The sequence below is a fragment of the Furipterus horrens genome, unplaced genomic scaffold (genome assembly GCF_987537825.1).
Source record: "Furipterus horrens unplaced genomic scaffold, mFurHor1.1.pri manual_scaffold_8, whole genome shotgun sequence".
In the NCBI taxonomy this organism is placed as follows: domain Eukaryota; kingdom Metazoa; phylum Chordata; class Mammalia; order Chiroptera; family Furipteridae; genus Furipterus; species Furipterus horrens.
In genome coordinates, this window is record NW_028327178.1 from 43,617,662 (window position 1) to 43,635,706 (window position 18,045).

At 37.7% G+C, this 18,045-nt stretch overlaps 1 pseudogene; it reads right to left on the minus strand.

The window, feature by feature from the left end:
• Positions 1 to 3,863: 3,863 nt before the first annotated feature.
• On the minus strand, positions 3,864 to 5,572 carry LOC150002817 (60 kDa heat shock protein, mitochondrial pseudogene; annotated as a pseudogene).
• Between the last annotated feature and the right edge of the window lie 12,473 nt (positions 5,573 to 18,045).

The window sequence follows — 18,045 nt, forward strand, 5'->3', positions numbered from 1 at the left end:
AAACTCAGAGATAGAAACTGAAAGAAAAATTCAATTTACCATAGCAACAAGAAAAATAAAATACCTAGGAATAAACTTAACCAAGGAGGTAAAAGACCTGTACTCAGAAAACTACATAACATTGAAGAAAGAAATTAAAGAAGATACAAATAAATGGAAGTATATACCATGCTCATGGATGGGAAGAATCAACATCATTAAAATGTCCATACTACCCAAAGCAATTTATAGATTCAATGCAATCCCTATTAAAATACCAGCAACATATTTCACAGACCTAGAACAAATACTTCAAAAATTTATATGGAACCAAAAAAGAGCCCGAATAGCCACAGCAATTTTGAGGAAGAAGAACACAGTAGGAGGAATCACAATACCTGATATCAAACTATACTACAAGGCCACGGTAATCAAAACAGTCTGGTACTGGCATAAAAACAGACATATGGATCAATGGAACAGAATAGAGAGCCCAGAAATAAACCCAGGTTCATATGGTCAACTAATATTTGACAAAGGGGGAAAGAACATCAAATGGAGTGAAAAGAGCCTCTTCAACAAATGGTGTTGGGAGAACTGGACAGGGACATGCAAAAAAATGAAACTAGACCACCAGCTCACACCATACACCAGAATAAACTCAAAATGGATCAAAGACTTAAATGTAAGCCGTGACACCATAAAAGTCCTAGAGGAAAAAATAGGCAGGAAAATTTCAGATATCCCACGTAGCAACATTTTCACTGATATATCTCCTAAGGCAAGGGAAATAAAGGAAAGAATAAACAAATGGGACTACATCAAACTAAAAAGTTTCTGCTCAGCTAAAGAAAACATCAGCAAGATGAAAAGGAAACCAACCATATGGGAAAATATATTCGCCAATGACATCTCAGACAAGGGATTGATCTCCAAAATATATAAAGAACTCATACGACTCAACACCAAGAAGACAGACAACCCAATTAAAAAATGGGCAAAGGACCTGAACAAACACTTCTCCAAAGAAGACATACAGAGGGCCCATAGACATATGAAAATATGCTCAACATCACTAGCCATCAGAGAGATGCAAATAAAAACCACAATGAGATACCACCTCACACCAGTCAGAATGGCCATAATCAACAAATCAACAAACAACTTGTGCTGGAGAGGATGCGGAGAAACGGGAACCCTGGTGCATTGCTGGTGGGAATGCAGACTGGTGCAGCCACTATGGAAAACAGTTTGGAATTTCCTCAAAAAACTAAAAATGGAACTGCCTTTTGAACCAGCAATTCCATTACTGGGATTATATCCGAAAAATCCTGAAACACCAATTCAAAAGAACCTATGCACTCCAATGTTCATAGCAGCACTATTTACAATAGCCAAGTGCTGGAAACAACCTAAATGCCCATCTGTAGATGAGTGGATCAAAAAACTGTGGTACATTTACACAATGGAGTTCTATGTAGCAGAAAGAAAGAAGGAACTTCTACCATTTGCAACAACATGGATGGAACTAGAGAGAATTATGCTTAGCGAAATAAGCCAGGCAACGAAAGAAAAATACGTTATGCTGTCACCTATTACAGGAAACTAATGAACAACACAAACAAACGAGCAAAATTGAACCAGAGGTATGTAAACAAGGAGTAGACTAACAGTAACAAGGGGGGAGGGGGGAGGGAGAAAAGGGGGTAAGAAGGGGAAGTGTAAAATCAAAGAACATGTATAAATGACCCACAGACATGGGCAACTGAGTGGGGACTGAATGTGGGGGAAGGGAGGGGCAGGATACAGGGAAGCAAGAGGGGAAAAAAAAAAAAAGTGAGACAACTGTAATGGAAAAACAAACAAAAAAAAATTTTTTTAGTGGGGGAAAATGAAAATATGAAGAATGGAAATGCCAGTTCAGTGAATATTAGGACAAAGATTTTCCTTCACGTTGTATATTTTTCTCCCTATTTGATCTCTCCAGAGTTTGGCATTCTAAACAAGTAAGTAATGACTTAAGTTTCTTTGCATAGACCTAATAAGACCAGTTGTTAATAGAGGTTCCTTTTTCTGAACAAGCCTTTGACTGGAATGTCAAGCCTAAAGGAGACATGCTTGGGCTCATGTTGTTACCAAAAAGCCCTAAGGAACTGGGAATGACTTTCAAAGGTAATAAAAGCCCGCGAGATAAAAGGCCTGCTGCCATGGTTGGTTGTGCGGTCCACAGCAATCTCTCCAGGGAAGGAACGAAGGTTGTTTTCCTGAAAGATGGCTAGAAGGGACCTTAAGGCACAATGGAAAACCAGAAAGACTTGGAAAGGACAGGTGTGTACAGGCAAGGATGAATGCCAGGTATGTGGCCCAGCTTCTGTGCACTGAAGAGCAGACTGAGGGCCACCCTAAATGTTCCTTGGGTAAGTTCCAGCAAAACAGAACTAAAGATCATAAGTGATCATTTGCTGCTCTTGTTATGCTTATGCAAATGAACAGGATAAATTAAAAATGGACTTAATGTAGTCCCTTTAAAGACAAGGAGAGTAATCTTAGGGAGAAAAATCAGTATTCAGGGAAAATCACAATGATCAGTGGCAGACTGTAAAGTAGGGCAGCTAACCGTCTTAAAAGTTTCTTCTCATTTAAAAAATGGTTTCACTTGAAAATTAAACCATATCTGTGATATCACCAAAGAGATTCAAGTTGCAGGCAAGTAGAATGTCAAGTGCCTTGCAACTGTATGTCTTCCCAATAAGACAGTCTTACAGATTTAGAGACTTTTTTGTTGGTTATGTTACATAAATTAACATGTGTTTTCTGTTTTCAAAGGGCATAAGCCTATGACCGCATTACCTGAGTGATTGTCTGTACGCATAAGCCTCACTTAATCCTCTCTGCAGCGCTGCCTCCGGAGACTCAACAGTTTGGCTGAACTAAATGGCTGAGTTGGTGAAGAATGGGGTGGTCTGTGGGCTTCACTTTAAAACTGAATTCTCTTTTCTATCCTAATGGCTTGGACAGAAAGGGCCCAGAGGTCTGAGAGGGGGGAAACATAAACTATTTCCCTCAGCCCAAACTAAATAAAATGGGCAAAAGGGTTTTGGACAGGAGAGATGTGCCTAGCACACCTTCCTCCAAAGAAGCCCTTTTTTTTTTTTTTTTTTTTTTCTCCTAATGTGGAACATTGAAAAATTAATCCCTGCCTTTTGCCACCTAGTAGTTATGGATTGAATGATGCTTTTTAACCCTTTTTGCCAAATCTGTTGCCCCCAGAACACAACAAGGATGCCAGCCTGCTAAACCAAGCACGCCGTTGTCCGGAGACAGCCAACTGACCTGGAGTCTGCATGATCCTTCCCCATGTGGGAAGGCCACCCTCCCCTCCACACCCCCACTCTTATTAGGGATTTCTGGACCCAAGGGTAGGTAGGACGACGACCATGTCCAGCTTGAAGCAGCTAGAGGAGCTTGAGACCTTCGCCCATTGTCCTTTACAAGATTACAAAGGGTCTTAATATCTGAGAGGGAGGGATAGTTATTTTTTACGAACCATGGGTATGGACTTGGGGGGGGATGCTGGGGGAGGGAGATACTGGGTGGAGGGGAGTAAAGGGGAAAAAATTGGAACTACTGTAACAGCATAATCAATAAAATATACTTTAAAAAAAAATAAATTATCTGTAGGCATGGACAATGGCAGCAGTAAACCATTTTATGTTTGTCAACTGAAACCAGTAACTGATGGTTATAGTGATTTTCTTAAACACCAGCCAGCCTTTTCTTCAGTCATGTCCTTCAACTGACTTCTCTGAAGTTCTAGGTAAGGAGCACCACCTTGAACTTCCTCTGAAAGTTCTCACTAATGATGGTAAAGCACTGTTCCAGGATTAGAACATACCACCTCCCATTCCACCCATCCCAGCCATCCCAGGGTCTTTCTCTTCTTCAGGAATTTCTGTGACTACAACTTCTGCAGTTGTTAACAGAGAGGCCACTCCAGCAGCATCCAATAATGCAGTTCTTACAACCTTAGTTGGATCAATGATTCCTTTTCTACCATGTTCACAAAATCTCCAAGCATAGCATCATAACCAACTTCTGAGGAACTTTGCATAATATTCTCAACTATCAACGATCCCTCAACACCTGCATTCTTAGCAACAGTCACTGCAGGAATTCTGAGTGCTTTCTTAATAATTTCTATACCAATTTCTTGATCTTCATTAGCTGGACTTAATGAGTCCAAAGCTGGAATGAACCAAAGCAGGGCACAGCCCCCTCCCAGAACAATGCCTTCCTCAACAGCAGCTCGTGTAGCATTGAGGGCATCTGTTACTCTGTCTTTCTTTTCATTCACTTCAACGTCACTTGTCCCACCAAACTTCAGCACAGCTACTCCATCTGAGAGTTTTGCTAGACGTTCGTTTAGTTTTTCCTTTTCATATTCACTAGTTGTGATATCTAACTGCTCAATGATTTCTTGAATACGTTTTTCAATTTGAGCCTTGTCACCTTTTCCTTTCAAGAGCATGGCATCATCTTTGGTCACAATGACCTCTCCAACTTTTCCTAAGTCATGAGGCTGAACATCTTCAAGATTTAGTCAATCCTTCTTCTCCAAACACTGCACCACCAGTAGCAATAGCCATGTCTTTAAGCTGGTTCTTTCTGTTGTCACCAAAACCTGGAGCTTTGACAGCTACAACCTGAAGACCAACTTTTAGCCTATTCAAAACAAGTGTACTTAGAGCTTCTCCATCAACATCTTCAGCAATTATGACCAAGGGCTTGCGGTGAGAACTGGCAATTTCAAGAGCAGGTAGAATGGACTGAATACTAGAAATTTTCTTTTCGCTTAATAGAACATAGGCATCTTGGAATTCACATTTCTGACCTTTTGCTGTATTAATAAAGTATGGAGAAATATAACCCTGGTCAAATTTCATGTCTTCAATAATTTCTAATTCATCATTCAGTGTTTTCCCATCCTTTACTGTGATGACGCCCTTTCTTCCAACCTTTTTCATTGCATCAGAAATTATGTTGCCATTTCTTTGTCTCCATTTGCAGAAATTGTAGCAACCTGAGCTATTTCTTCAGGGGTTGTCACAGGTTTAGACTGCTTCTTAAGTTCAGAAATTACAGCATCGACAGCTAACATCACACCTCTCCTGATTTCCACTGGATTAGCACCTTTACTAATCTTCTCAAAGCCTCCTTTGGCAATAGAGCGCGCCAGGACAGTAGCAGTGGTGGTGCCATCACCAGCCTCTTCATTTGTATTATTGGCAACATCCTGAACAAGTTTAACGCCAATATTTTTATATCCATCTTTTAAGTCAATGGACTTTGCAACAGTCACACCATCTTTTGTTACTTTGGAACTTCCCCAGCTCTGTTCGATAATTACTGTTCTTCCCTTTGGCCCCATAGTAACGGCTACAGCATCAGCTAAAAGGTCTACACCTTGAAGCATTAAGGCTCGGGCATCTGCACCAAATTTTACATCTTTGGCATAAGCCCAAGTGAGATGAGGAGCCAGTGCCTTGGACACTGGCCGAATCTTTCGAAGGACTTTGTGTAATCGAAGCATTTCTGCGAGGCGGCAGCGGGGCGTGAGAGTGGCGAGGTAGGCCATTGACGGCGAGTAAGGGACAGAGTACCTGAATCATTATTTCTATTGTGTGGTCAAAATTATTCCTTTACACATTCATTAGCTGATGAAATTTGATCATTGACTTAATGACTCATTCAGTGACTTTCATGACCCCTTTGTATTATACTTATCATACAAAATAAGGTCCAGATATCTTACCAAAGCCCTTCAATAGCTGGCCTTTATCTTTCTAGCCAAACTGAAGAGACCTGTTTTTTAAATACTACTGCCCTCTCATGTTCCATGCTAACACATCCCCTTCCCTTTGTGGGGAAGTTTCTTTCACTTCTGCCCACATTATGACCCATTACTCAAGACTGGAGTCAAATATCACCCACTCCCTCTACTTCCTCAGTAAGACTGCATCATTTCTTCCTTCATGTTTCCATATTACAAGGTACTCATGAGCTATTTTAGTATGGTTAATACATATCTATCTTTCTTGGAAAGACCATAAATTGTGATGGCATGAACAATGTTTTTCATCTGTGTTTCCCAAGCATCTGGCCCAAATAATAGAATACATAGATAATTTTTAAATAAAGAAACAAAGTCTAATTTTATTTCATTTTATTAAGAATTTTTTCAAAGATGTCTTTCTAGTTTCTACCATTTTTTAGGACAACACTTTTTTTTGCCAAGTCAGAATAACTGAGGTAATATAAGAACAAAGTTCAGCAAAACTTTAAAAAACTTTCATTTGATTTCTGATAATACATAAATTTACTATAGAAATTTGAGAAAACATACTAATACAAAAATGAAAACAAAACTAAATAACTCCATAACTAGATGATAACCATTTTACATTTTAGTATGCCTCCTTCTACTATTTTGTAACTTTTTTTTCCCTATTGACTGTTATTCTGCCCCTTGCCCTATTTAGTTCATTTGTTTATGTTGTTCTTTAGTTTCCTGTATTAGGTGATATCATATGGTATTTTTCTTTCTTTGCCTGGCTTATTTCACTCAGCATAATTCTCTCTAGTTCCATCCATGTTGTCGCAAGTGGCAGGAGTTCCTTCTTTCTCTCTGCTGCATAGTGTTCCATTGTGTAAATGCACCACAGTTTTTTGATCCACTCATCTACAAATGGGCACTTAGGCTGTTTCCAGCACTTAGCTATTGTAAACAGTGCTGCTATGAACATAGGGGTGCATAAGTTCCTTTGAATTAGGGTTTTAGGATATTTTTTAACTTTTTATATAGTGAAAATTATATTGTACAAGCATATTTTAAGTCTCAGTGTTTTAAATATATCACGAGATTTTTTCATATCATTATTAAAATTTATAAGACAATTTATTAGGTTCTTACCCTGTGTTCAGTATATGTGCTCTTCCATATGTTTTTTCTTTTTGAATGACACTAGAAGTAATTTTTATACACAAATTTTAGTGAGCATTTATTATTGCCTTAGAATGGAACTATGTCCTTAGAATTTGAATTAGTGGTTATGAACATTTTTAAGGCTCTTAAATCAAATTACTAATTTGATTTACAAAACCTTTGCCCAAATTTATAATTCTAGTACTAGTAGAAGAACCTGTTTATTTCACCATCTCTTCACCCCATAGGATATTATCATAGTTGCTTTTAATCTGTGCTAACTTGGGTGAAAATGATAAAAAATTTTATTGTTTCAATCTGCATTTTATTGCTGAATAATGAAAATAGATAAATTTCATTTCTATTAGCTATTTGTACTTTGTGTGTGCATATTTTCCATTCACTTCTTTTACTCTAATTTCAACTGGGTCTTGATGTTTTGCTTGATGCATATGTGCTTTTTATAAATTGAGGATATTGTTCTTTTATCCCATAAATATTGCTCTCAGTATGTCATCCACTTTTCTTTTTTTACAATATTTTGATATCCTAAATGGGGAAAAACCTTATTTGGGGAGAAGTCACAAACTCCTTGAGAATGTGATGAAACTATCATTAGAAAAATGAACATACGCAAAGACATATTTGCAAACAATTTTAAAAGGTTTATGGACCTCTTGAATTTGATCTAGACTCTTTAAATTACATTACTCATTCATTTCCCTTTCATATGGGTCCTAACTACCTTATAAACCCAATAGGATGATATAAACTCACTGCCATTTCTTATCAATTTTGATATGTGAAAATTTTAAGTATATTGTGTGTACTATTGTGTTGGGGAAAGGCAGTGTGAAAAGGTAGGAAGAAACTATTTTAGGAGTCAGAAAACCTAAGCTCTCAACCTAATTCTGTCACTAGCTAAACAAGCTGAAAAAGCTACTTAATCTTTTTCTCCAGGTTTTTATCTGCAGAGCATGTACACACATGGGTTTTCACTGTGTGTGTTTGTGTGAGGTGTAATGGGAGAACTAACATTCTCTAAAGTCCTCTCTATTTCTAAAAAGCACATATATTATATAGCAAATTGGTGTTCTGTTATATAACACTTTTATTTTGAAGTCTTTATAGACCATCCTTAAGAAAAGAAATGTAAGCTCCAAACAACACAGCTGTGACTATTCAGAACTCCTTAGTTACAAGTAGCTATACTACCATTTAATGGTGCCATTAAAAATGCATTGTCACCATAGTAACTGCAACATTATAAGACACCAAATTTTTCCTTCTACTACTCATGCTGAGCAGCATGCATTGTTTTATGTAATCGTTGCTTCCACCTTTTATTTTCTTAACTTAAAATGCATAGGTTTCCCTTGTTTCTTAATATATTTGTAACCATAAAAAAATATGCATTTAAAGAATCTTCTTTTTAAAAAAAAAAAAAAAAAAAGAATCTTCTTTTAAAAAACGTTCTGATATTTGGAAATATAAAGTACAAGTTGTCAACAATGTCACTGGTCCTGTAGATTGAGAAACAAAAAAGTATTCCCACTCTAGACCAAATTCTAATGTAATTCCCCTCCCACCACCTTTTCATCTTTTTTGTCCTTATTTTTTCTCCCTGTTGCCCTTTGCCTTTTGGTTCTGTTTGTTTTTTTAACCCTCACTCCTGGAACTCTGGCACTTGCACATCCTATATCCTATTTCTCCCTAGGTGGTCACTAAGAACCAAAATATGAGTTGATTTGCTAAATGAACTTACAAGACTATTTGCATTTTAAGAAGGAAATCTTGAAGGCTACAAATCTTTCAAGATTCAAAGAAGTAAAGCTTTATTCATGAAAAAGATAATATAGTCAGTAATTTGGAATACACTTGCCCAGCCTCATGCCCTCCCAACTAGCCTTAGACGAACTATATTCTACTCCATTTACTTTTGAGGTCTTTATTTTTTCATTAAAGTGTTTGTTGAGACTTACCCAGTAGTCTTTTAGGCACCAGAGTTATACCAGCCAATGAGATATACAAGTGCATAGCATATATTTCTATCTAGTTCAAAGAGAGACAGAAAACCAAAAGGTAAACAAAGATAAATTCAGCCCTGAAGGTCTAAGAGAACTTGCCAAGTAAATGGACCCACCAGTGCCAAATCCTGAGATAAGGAAGAATTCTACACATTTTTGGAACAGTAAAAGGCCAGTGTACCTAGAGCACAGTATATGAAGAGGAAATTGGTTCAGGATAAGGTCAGAGAGAAAATTATGGGCCAGTTCCTATAACATCTTGAAGATGGAAATAAGGAATCTATATTTTATTCTAAATTTAATGGAAAGTCAATGGAAGGCTTCGAAGAGGAGAATAAAATTACCTGACATTTTTTTTAATGATCATTCCTGGCTTCTATATGGAGAACATACTATAGCATGATACAAGGGAAGAAAATAGACAAATTTAAGAAAACTGCAATGGCCAGAGTTGTAATGGCCAAAGTCAAATATAGTAGCAGTCATAATTGCCACAAAAGCAATGGCATGGGTGTCAAAGCTTCTTTTCTTTATTTTCTTCTTCTTCTTCTTCTTCTTCTTCTTCTTCTTCTTCTTCTTCTTCTTCTTCTTCTTCTTCTTCTTCTTCTTCTTCTTTTTTATGAAAGCCTTTGAGTGGGCTGTTAAAAAGCTTTATTCACTTTCACATCTCCTCAAATGTCATCATGACTGCCATTATCTAGTCCAGATTCTGATGGACAAGTGAAAAGAACACAATCATACCTCTTCTAGTCCAGGACTTCTATGTCCAGCTCAGATTTGGTCAAGTACTAAAATAAAGCACAAATCAGTCTCTCAGAACTTTTAATAAGCCATAGTAAAAGCAATGAATATGACTTACACAAAACAAAACAGAACTAAAACCAAGACAGAAGCCCATCATTCCTACTTCCCAAAGTGTAGTTCTGTCCTCTAGCCCAAACTTCCAGTGATTCCAGATGTTCTGCTATATCTTTATTCCAAAAATCCTTATCTGTGCAGCAGCCATCCAAAAAGAATACAACAAATGTGTGATGTGGCTAATTAATCTTAAGGTGTCATGAGGCATTTTAGCAGAAGTTTGCCATTATTTTTTTTAAATACGTTTTATTGATTTTGCTGTTACAGTTGTTCCAATTTCCCTTCCCTCTGCTCCCCTCCACCCGGTGGCCCCCATCCCTCCAGTTGTCCCCCCCTTTTAGTCCATGTCCATTGGTTGTGCATATAGTTCTTCTCAACCTCTTCCTGTCTATTCCATTCCCTACTACTATGCTTACTTCCTGTACCATCTTCCTCCATCTCCCCCTTCCCCCTCCCTGCTGACCTCCCTCCAATGTGTTCCCCATACCTATAGTTCTTTTTCCACTCTTGTTGCCTATTTAGTTTGCCTTTGTTTCAATTCCCTAGCTTCTATTGTTGGTTCTTGTGATGCAGTTTTCATTTTAATGTTCATAGTTTTGATCCTCCCTCTTCCAAACCAGTTCCTTTAACATCTAATATAATACTGGTTTGGATCTAATGAACTCCTTCAGTTCTATTTTGTCCTGGAAGCACTTTCTCTGCCCTTCTATTCTGAATGACAGTTTCGCTGGATAGAGTATTAGTGGCTGTAGGTTTTGGATTTTCATTACTTTGAATATTTCTTGCCAGTCTCTTCGTGCCTGCAGGGTCTCCCTTGAGAAATCAGCTGATAGTCTAACTGGGACCCCTTTGTACATGATTCTTTTCTTCTCTCTTGCTACTTTTAAGATTCTCTCTTTATCTTTAATTTTTGACAATTTGATTATAATGTGTCTTGGAGTTGTTCTCCCTGGGTCCACATTTTCTGGAACTCTCTGTGCTTCCTGGACCTGTAAGTCTATTTCCTTCCCCAAGTTCAAGAAGTTCTGCTTCATTATTTTTTCACATAATTTTTCAATATCTAGTTTTTCTTCTTCACCCTCTGGCAATCCTATAATCCAAATGTTTGGTCTCTTATACTGTCCCAGAGGTTTCTCATCCTCTCCTCACTTTTCTTACTCTTTGTTTCCTCTTTCTGCACTGGTTGACTGTTTGTTCCTTCCCTGTGTTCCAGTTTGTTGATTTGATCTCTGGATTTTATTTCCTCACCACTTGTCTCGTATGTGTTTTCGTTCATTTCAGTATGAGTGGCTTTCTTTCCTTCCCTGTCCTGTTCCAAATCTTTCATTAATTCTGTAAGTCACCTTATAACTATAGCTCTGAACTGAGCCTCAGAAAGGTTCCCTATTTGTTCGTCTGTCAGGTTCCTCATCTGCTGCCTGGTGAGCTGCGTCACCGGGATTTCAATAGTTGTCTGCTTCATCTTGACAGATTTGTGTTTTGCTTTGCTTCCTGGACAGGCTGGGGGGGGGGGGGGGGCGTGTACTCATCACTACCCGGTGACTGGCGGTGGTCCGAAACCTTTTTCGCTGCGCTGTGGCACTTTCTGTGGGGGCGGGGGTCCAAGATGAATTCCTGCCATTATTCTCCGCTGGGAGACCGGGATCCATCCCTCCACCCTCTGGGCCTCTCTGTTCGAGGCAATAGAGGGGCTGCCTTCCCCAGCGTTGGGATCGCGAGCTGCCGGGACTCGACTGCAGCCAGGGTTGCTCCCCCTGCCACTATCCCTGCTGCTACCACAAACAGCGCCACCCGACCTTTCCATTCGGGTTCCGATTTCGACCCTCCTACCCATCCAGACAAGCACTGGTATTTTATAACTTCATACATTGGGCTTCCATGTAGTTTTATTTTCTGGAATTTCTGGTTATCTTTTGTTTTGAGGTAGTGTATTCCTTTCTAGTTGTAGAGGGAGACCGAGCATGTCTGTCTAAGCCTCCATCTTGGCTGTAAGTCCATTATTTTTTATAAAGCTGAATTTATTCCTGACTAGTGTCTATATTATAATATTTTTATGTGTAACCATAGAACTACAGACAGAGTTGCAAAGAAATCTTTATTTATTCTAGTACAACCACTGACTGTAGAAATCAGTAAAATAAAATAATTTTTCCAAGATCATAAGGCACACTAGAATCAAGCGCTAAATGATGATAACACAGTGGGTCCCTGCCCTCATATGGTTGTATTCAGTCCATTTAGTTACCCCTTTCCAAAACTCTAACCTATCTCATGCCCTCACTTCTCTCCTTTTTTAGCTGTATTACACAGGCATCATTATAACCACTCCCTTGCACATATGCTCAATTATCTTGACCCTCACTCACTCTGTCATACTCTAACCCTCAACCATAATTAAATGCAACTTTCTACCTATTCCAGACCTGAACTTAAGCATCTGAGTATGTCTGAAGAAAAAACACACAGTTACCAGGTCTCAGTTAAGTGTAGATACACTAACTTAGACTCTTTAGTATTTCCCAAGTAAAGTTTGTAATGAACATTTACTGGTTTTTTTTTTTGTTTTGTTTTGTTTTGTTTTTTTATGTGTATGTGTTAAAATTCCTCCTTCCTGTTTTTTTAGGCCAGCACCTCCACTGTCATACAATGGAAGCTATCATCTTTTGGGCTTCCAACAGTTGGTCTAGGGGTGAACATCTTACCCATGTGGGCCAGTGATAAAATCCCCTATAGTCTCAGTGGAGTGGGAAAGCTGTGGGATGTGGGGCCTAGAGCTTCTGAGTGCCTTATTTCCTGTTACTGACAAGGACTGGGGCAATATTATACAGTGGAAGTGATGTGTGACTTCTCAGCAAGGTCTTAAGATATCTTGTAGTTTCTGCTCATTTTCTCTTGGAATGCTCTATCATGATTCCAGAAACCAGCCACCCTGCTGGAAAGACCATGTGGAAGAGAACTGAGACACCCCAGCCAACAGCACTAGCAAATCACTAGACAGAGGAGTGAGATTATGCTAGACCTCTAGTTCTAGCTGACCTGCGAGGTGACTGTAGCCACATGAGTGACCTCATAGGTGGACACTTCAGGACTGCCCACCTGAGCCCAGCCTAAATTGAGGAATTATGAACAAGTGCACATATATTTCTTTTAGAAAGGGAAAACGGATGAATCAAGACAGGGTGGGGCAATTGCAAGAACAATGTTCTGTAGTAGGAAAGAGGTGGTGGAATCTAATGAAGAGAGGATGGAATTAGACATATGGGAGATCTCATCCTCTATAACAGAAAGGAAGATAGGATATATGGGTACATCTGAAGGTAAGTGGACTGTTTTGATGGGGAGTGCTTCAAAGTTCTCTTCTGATTGTTTTATTTTCTTAGTGTGAAGATGTAAAGATGGTAGGGAGTAGTAAAGTTTGAAGCTGAAGGAGGTGTGTCTTGAAGAGGGGGAGAGAAGTTGACTATGGAAGGAGGAATTTTAACACATACATATCAAAAAAATAGTAAATGTTCATTACAAACTTTACTTGGAAAATACTAAAGAGTCTAGGTCTTCATAACAACTGGTTCAGGAGTAATAGTCAAACAACATTCAGTGCTACAAAGTGAAAGATTGAATTACTTTTAATGCAAAAAATAGTTTAAACCATATACTACTCATTTTCTCTTTAGTCATCAAGTAGAATATTATGTCATTTCTGCTTTCTATTTTTTCAATAAGAGAACCTAAGCAGGAGGCAATAGACAAAAGTTTCACATTCATATATTAAACAATAAATTGAAAAACACTCCATTTGTCACATTAATTTTTTTCTCATCCCATCTGGTCATAACATATGAATGCAAACATATTTTTCTGTTATATTATTAATATACACAAATGTTCAAATAAAATTTTAACAACAGATACATGAAACACAAAAGGGCAGGAACTTTGTGTCTTTTTTTGCAAATAATTATAAATTGAAATATGACTATTTTTTCTAGTAGCAGATTTCTATCATATATACATGATATGAAATCAAGCCCTTTAGGCTTTATCTAAGTTACTGACTCCACATTTTTCTTTTTATTTTGACTTTAAAATAGGAATCAGTCACAGTTTGGGACCACTAAATATGTAAAGGAAGTCAAACCATCACTATCCATCTTTAAATGGTAAGATTTACATGTAACAATAACTGTCATATAAAATAGGTGACCCTCCAACTTCTAGCTAACATGCTACATGTCCTAGGGCATTTACTTCTGTCAAGAAGCAACTTCACAACCACAATCAATAATTTCTGAGAAGAGAAGAAAGAGTTAACTATGACTGACTTCTGGGTAGTTGGTGACAAGAAAGATCTCACTGCTTAGAATAGGAGGCACGATGGCCACTGCTGGGAGAGAGAAGAAAGGAAAGAGACTATGAAGCCTTTTATACCCTCCCTATCAGAAATGCCTCTCTTTTCCATGCCTTGTTACAATCTGTCCAGGGGGATAACACAACATGGGAGACCAAAGAGGAAATAAGTATAATGCAGAGAAAGACAGACAGTTTAGGTATTTTTTGAGCTGGAGTAACCACACTGAGGATCATCTTTTCTTATCCCTTCCAAGGGGATGATTGCTTGAGATAAGCCTGTCACTCTTTTCCTACTAAGCATTCAAGTGGTAGTTGTCCAGAGCAGATTTTAAACAGAAGATGGGCTGCCTAAAGTAGAGCCCTATCAGCAGTTAAAGTGCTTTGTATTCAAGTCACTTGTATTGTGGTTGTTATTGAAATACCTGTATTGCTGATTCAAGCAAAACTACATGGCACACAAGATGGAAATAAGTCTAAGCAGAGACCTCTCTGAAGGGGGCTGCATACCTGGTCTGACTACCTGGAGAACCACAAATGTCAACCAGAGGAGTTGATGCAATTCTAATATCTCTCCTGAATATCAGAAGGTCTTGAAATCTTTGATTGTTGGTTGGTTAATTGATCAGTTGGTAGGCTCAGCACTTAAAACTACAACTAAAAACAATGCTGAAAGTGAGTGAACACACCTAATAGAGTGTATTACAAAAATATATATAGGAATTTATAGAGACAAGACACAGCATGCATAGACATCATGCCACTAATATAAGTCATCCCAGTGTTCACCACCAGTACCTCAAAAGTGTTAGCCAAAAGTAGCTGAGGGAACCATGCCTGTTCTGGCTTCGTACAAATCCTTCTTCCTTTCCTTATCCAATGTATATAATTTACATATCCTCTTTTTCAGGCACACAGAACCATGTTCTATCTACACTGTTCACTTCCTTTCATCAAAGTGATTGATTTTTTCCTGTCTGAAATTTCCCAAAGTTCAGATTCATAAATTTTTCAACCGTTACAGCCTTTATTCAACTGCTCGTAACAACATGGGCCCCCCTCCCCAAGCCCCAAACTGCTCTTACTGCAGATGATTTTAAGGAACACCACTCCTACCACACCTGACAAGAATCAACAATTTCTGAGCTAAAGTGAGACCTCAAGGACACATTTCTCATTACTCATAATTAAAATCACTTTAGGATTTCTTCCTCTGTCAAACATGCCAACCCTTCACATTTGTTGTTGAACAATTTCAGGCTAACTATTGAGGGCATTAAAACAGTACAGTACAGGAAATGGGGTAGCCAAAGAACTTATACGCATGACCCATGGATTGCCTGAGGGAGTGTGGTTGCTGGGTGGAGAAGGGCAAAGAGAAAAAATTGGAACAACTGTACTAGCATAATCAATAAATTATATTTAAAAAAAGGAAAAAGTACACTACAAAATTTATAAATTAGGGAAATCTTATTTATTTTTCAAATCTCTTCACTGTAGGATTCAAGTAAAAAATGTATTATTCTAACTTATTTGAATTTTTAAATTATTTAATTTACATGCCCCATTTTAAAATTGCACTACTATTAAACAAAATTAGTTTGCTACTCTTTCTAAAAATACAAGTTAATTCATTTACAAATATGCATTTCCTACAAGGTTCTAGCACAAAGAGCAACACCCTCGATGAGAGGTGCACTAGAAAAATGAGCGCTCACAACAAATAAAACAAGAACTCTTGTCCATCTCACCTTGACTCTATCTACCACGTCACAACAACAACACAACCACCTAAAACTTTATGGCTTAAGGGAACAATGATTTACTATTTCTCACAATTTTATGGGTTGACTGGATGGTCTCCTTGCCTAACCTATGTCACTCTTGCAGCTGTAGTCAGATGGCAGCAGGAGCACCTGCCAGATCCAAGATGATACCACTCACAAGTCTGGAGACTTGGTGCTGGGCCACTTCCGTGTAGCCAGGTTTTCTAAAACTTTTGCATTGTCTGACTACTCTTCCAACCTTCCCCTGCTCCCTATCTACTCCCTTTCACATGGGCACTATTCTATAAAATCTCTACATAATTAATTCTATCTTGGCATCTGCTTCTGCTTCTGGAAGGACTTGGATGAACAGGCTAATTAACAAAAAGTATAAATTATGATGTAATTAAATAATGAGCTTTTCTGGAGCATTTACCCCTGTTTTGAATTTGAAATATTTTAAATTCAGAAAAGTACAGAGAATAACTAATAAACACTTATGTACTCAACACCTGTAAAGAACTAAATTTAGCACATTTTATGTGATTTGACTTAGATACTATTATTCAGGAAGGTGCCTACTGAGTTAGACAAAGCAGGATTGGATTAGTGTTCTAACTCTCAAAAATATACTGTTTTGTTCTTCTTCCCAAATGCATAGACTCTAAAACAAATGGGGAAAATTCATTGTCTGGTTCCCCAGTGTTTTGAATAATGAAAATGCTATGCTTGAGGATTACAAGAAACAATCTATAATGTGTACTATTCATTTGTTTCTTTATTTTGGGACCATTTATTTGTGAGTTTCCTTTCAGAGATCCCATTAAACTGCTCTGTAAAATTAGCCTAGTAGTTTAGCAGCATTCTTACTCATCAGGTAGGAAAATGGAACCCTCAGTACACCCATTCATCGTGTCTTGTACTGATTCACTGAGTGGAGTACCATGAGTGCCACTTACAACCATTAGTTATAAGTACAGTTAGGACAGAAATGCTTTAAAGACCTATATTTCCAAGTAAAAACAACATACTCAAAAGAAAATACATTTGGAAGCAATGCCTTTATTGTAATTATTTTTTAAAAGCAGAGGAAAATAAGTTTTATTCTGTTAATTAAAAATTACATTTTCAGAAGGCTTTGGGATTCTTCCTCTCAAAAATAAATGTGTTCCACTATATGTATAATTGATATATAATTTATATTTTTAGCTCTGTATAAGTTATAAAAAGATCTGTTTACTTCTCCTCTCTGAGTCTTTTTTTCCCTTCATTCACTCACTTATATACAAAACTTCTTACTAAGAAACACCAGGGCATCTGAAGGTAATCTGTTATCCAATTATGTTGACCATGTAACACTAAAATACCAGAAATCAAAATTAAATTCACATCTACTTGGAATAACAATAAAGGTGAATATCACTTTTTAATTCTATACCACTCAAAACTTTTCTAAACACAGTTGAAGGTGGAGCTCTAGGCAGCTTTCCTTGAACATAATTTCCTACCTGCTTTCTCATTAGGACATCCCTATAAATGCAAAAAAAAGAATGTTTATAAGTTGAAGAACATGAATTTTTATTTGTAAACATATCTGTCATAAGCTTGACTTATTTAACAAAGGCACAACTCTGCTTCCAAACTCTTCTCTACTATGCTAAAGGCCAGATTTTCTGCTTTCTTGTGGGAAATTTTACTCCATCGTTCTACTGAGTTTCCTTCATTCACTACTTTAGGATTGGATATCTTTAAGAAACATCAAGGAGATGACAAAAACTCAAAGATGCAACAAGGAATCTCTGGTGTCATTGCCCCTTCTGAAAGAATCTTTCCTCCAGAGTGTTGAAAAATTTGTCTTTAGTCATTTCGAGAACAATACTCTCAAATGTTAGTATCTTAGCCCTGGAGCTGCTATAACAAAATACTACAAAGTGGCTTATGAACAACAGAAATTTATTTTTCAGGAGAAACAAGATGGCGGAGGAATAAGTGGAAGCTACACTAACTTCCTCCCAGAACTAGTCTGGATTTACAACGTAATTTTGGAGAAATCATCTGGAATAACCAACCGAACACCAGCTGGAGAGAA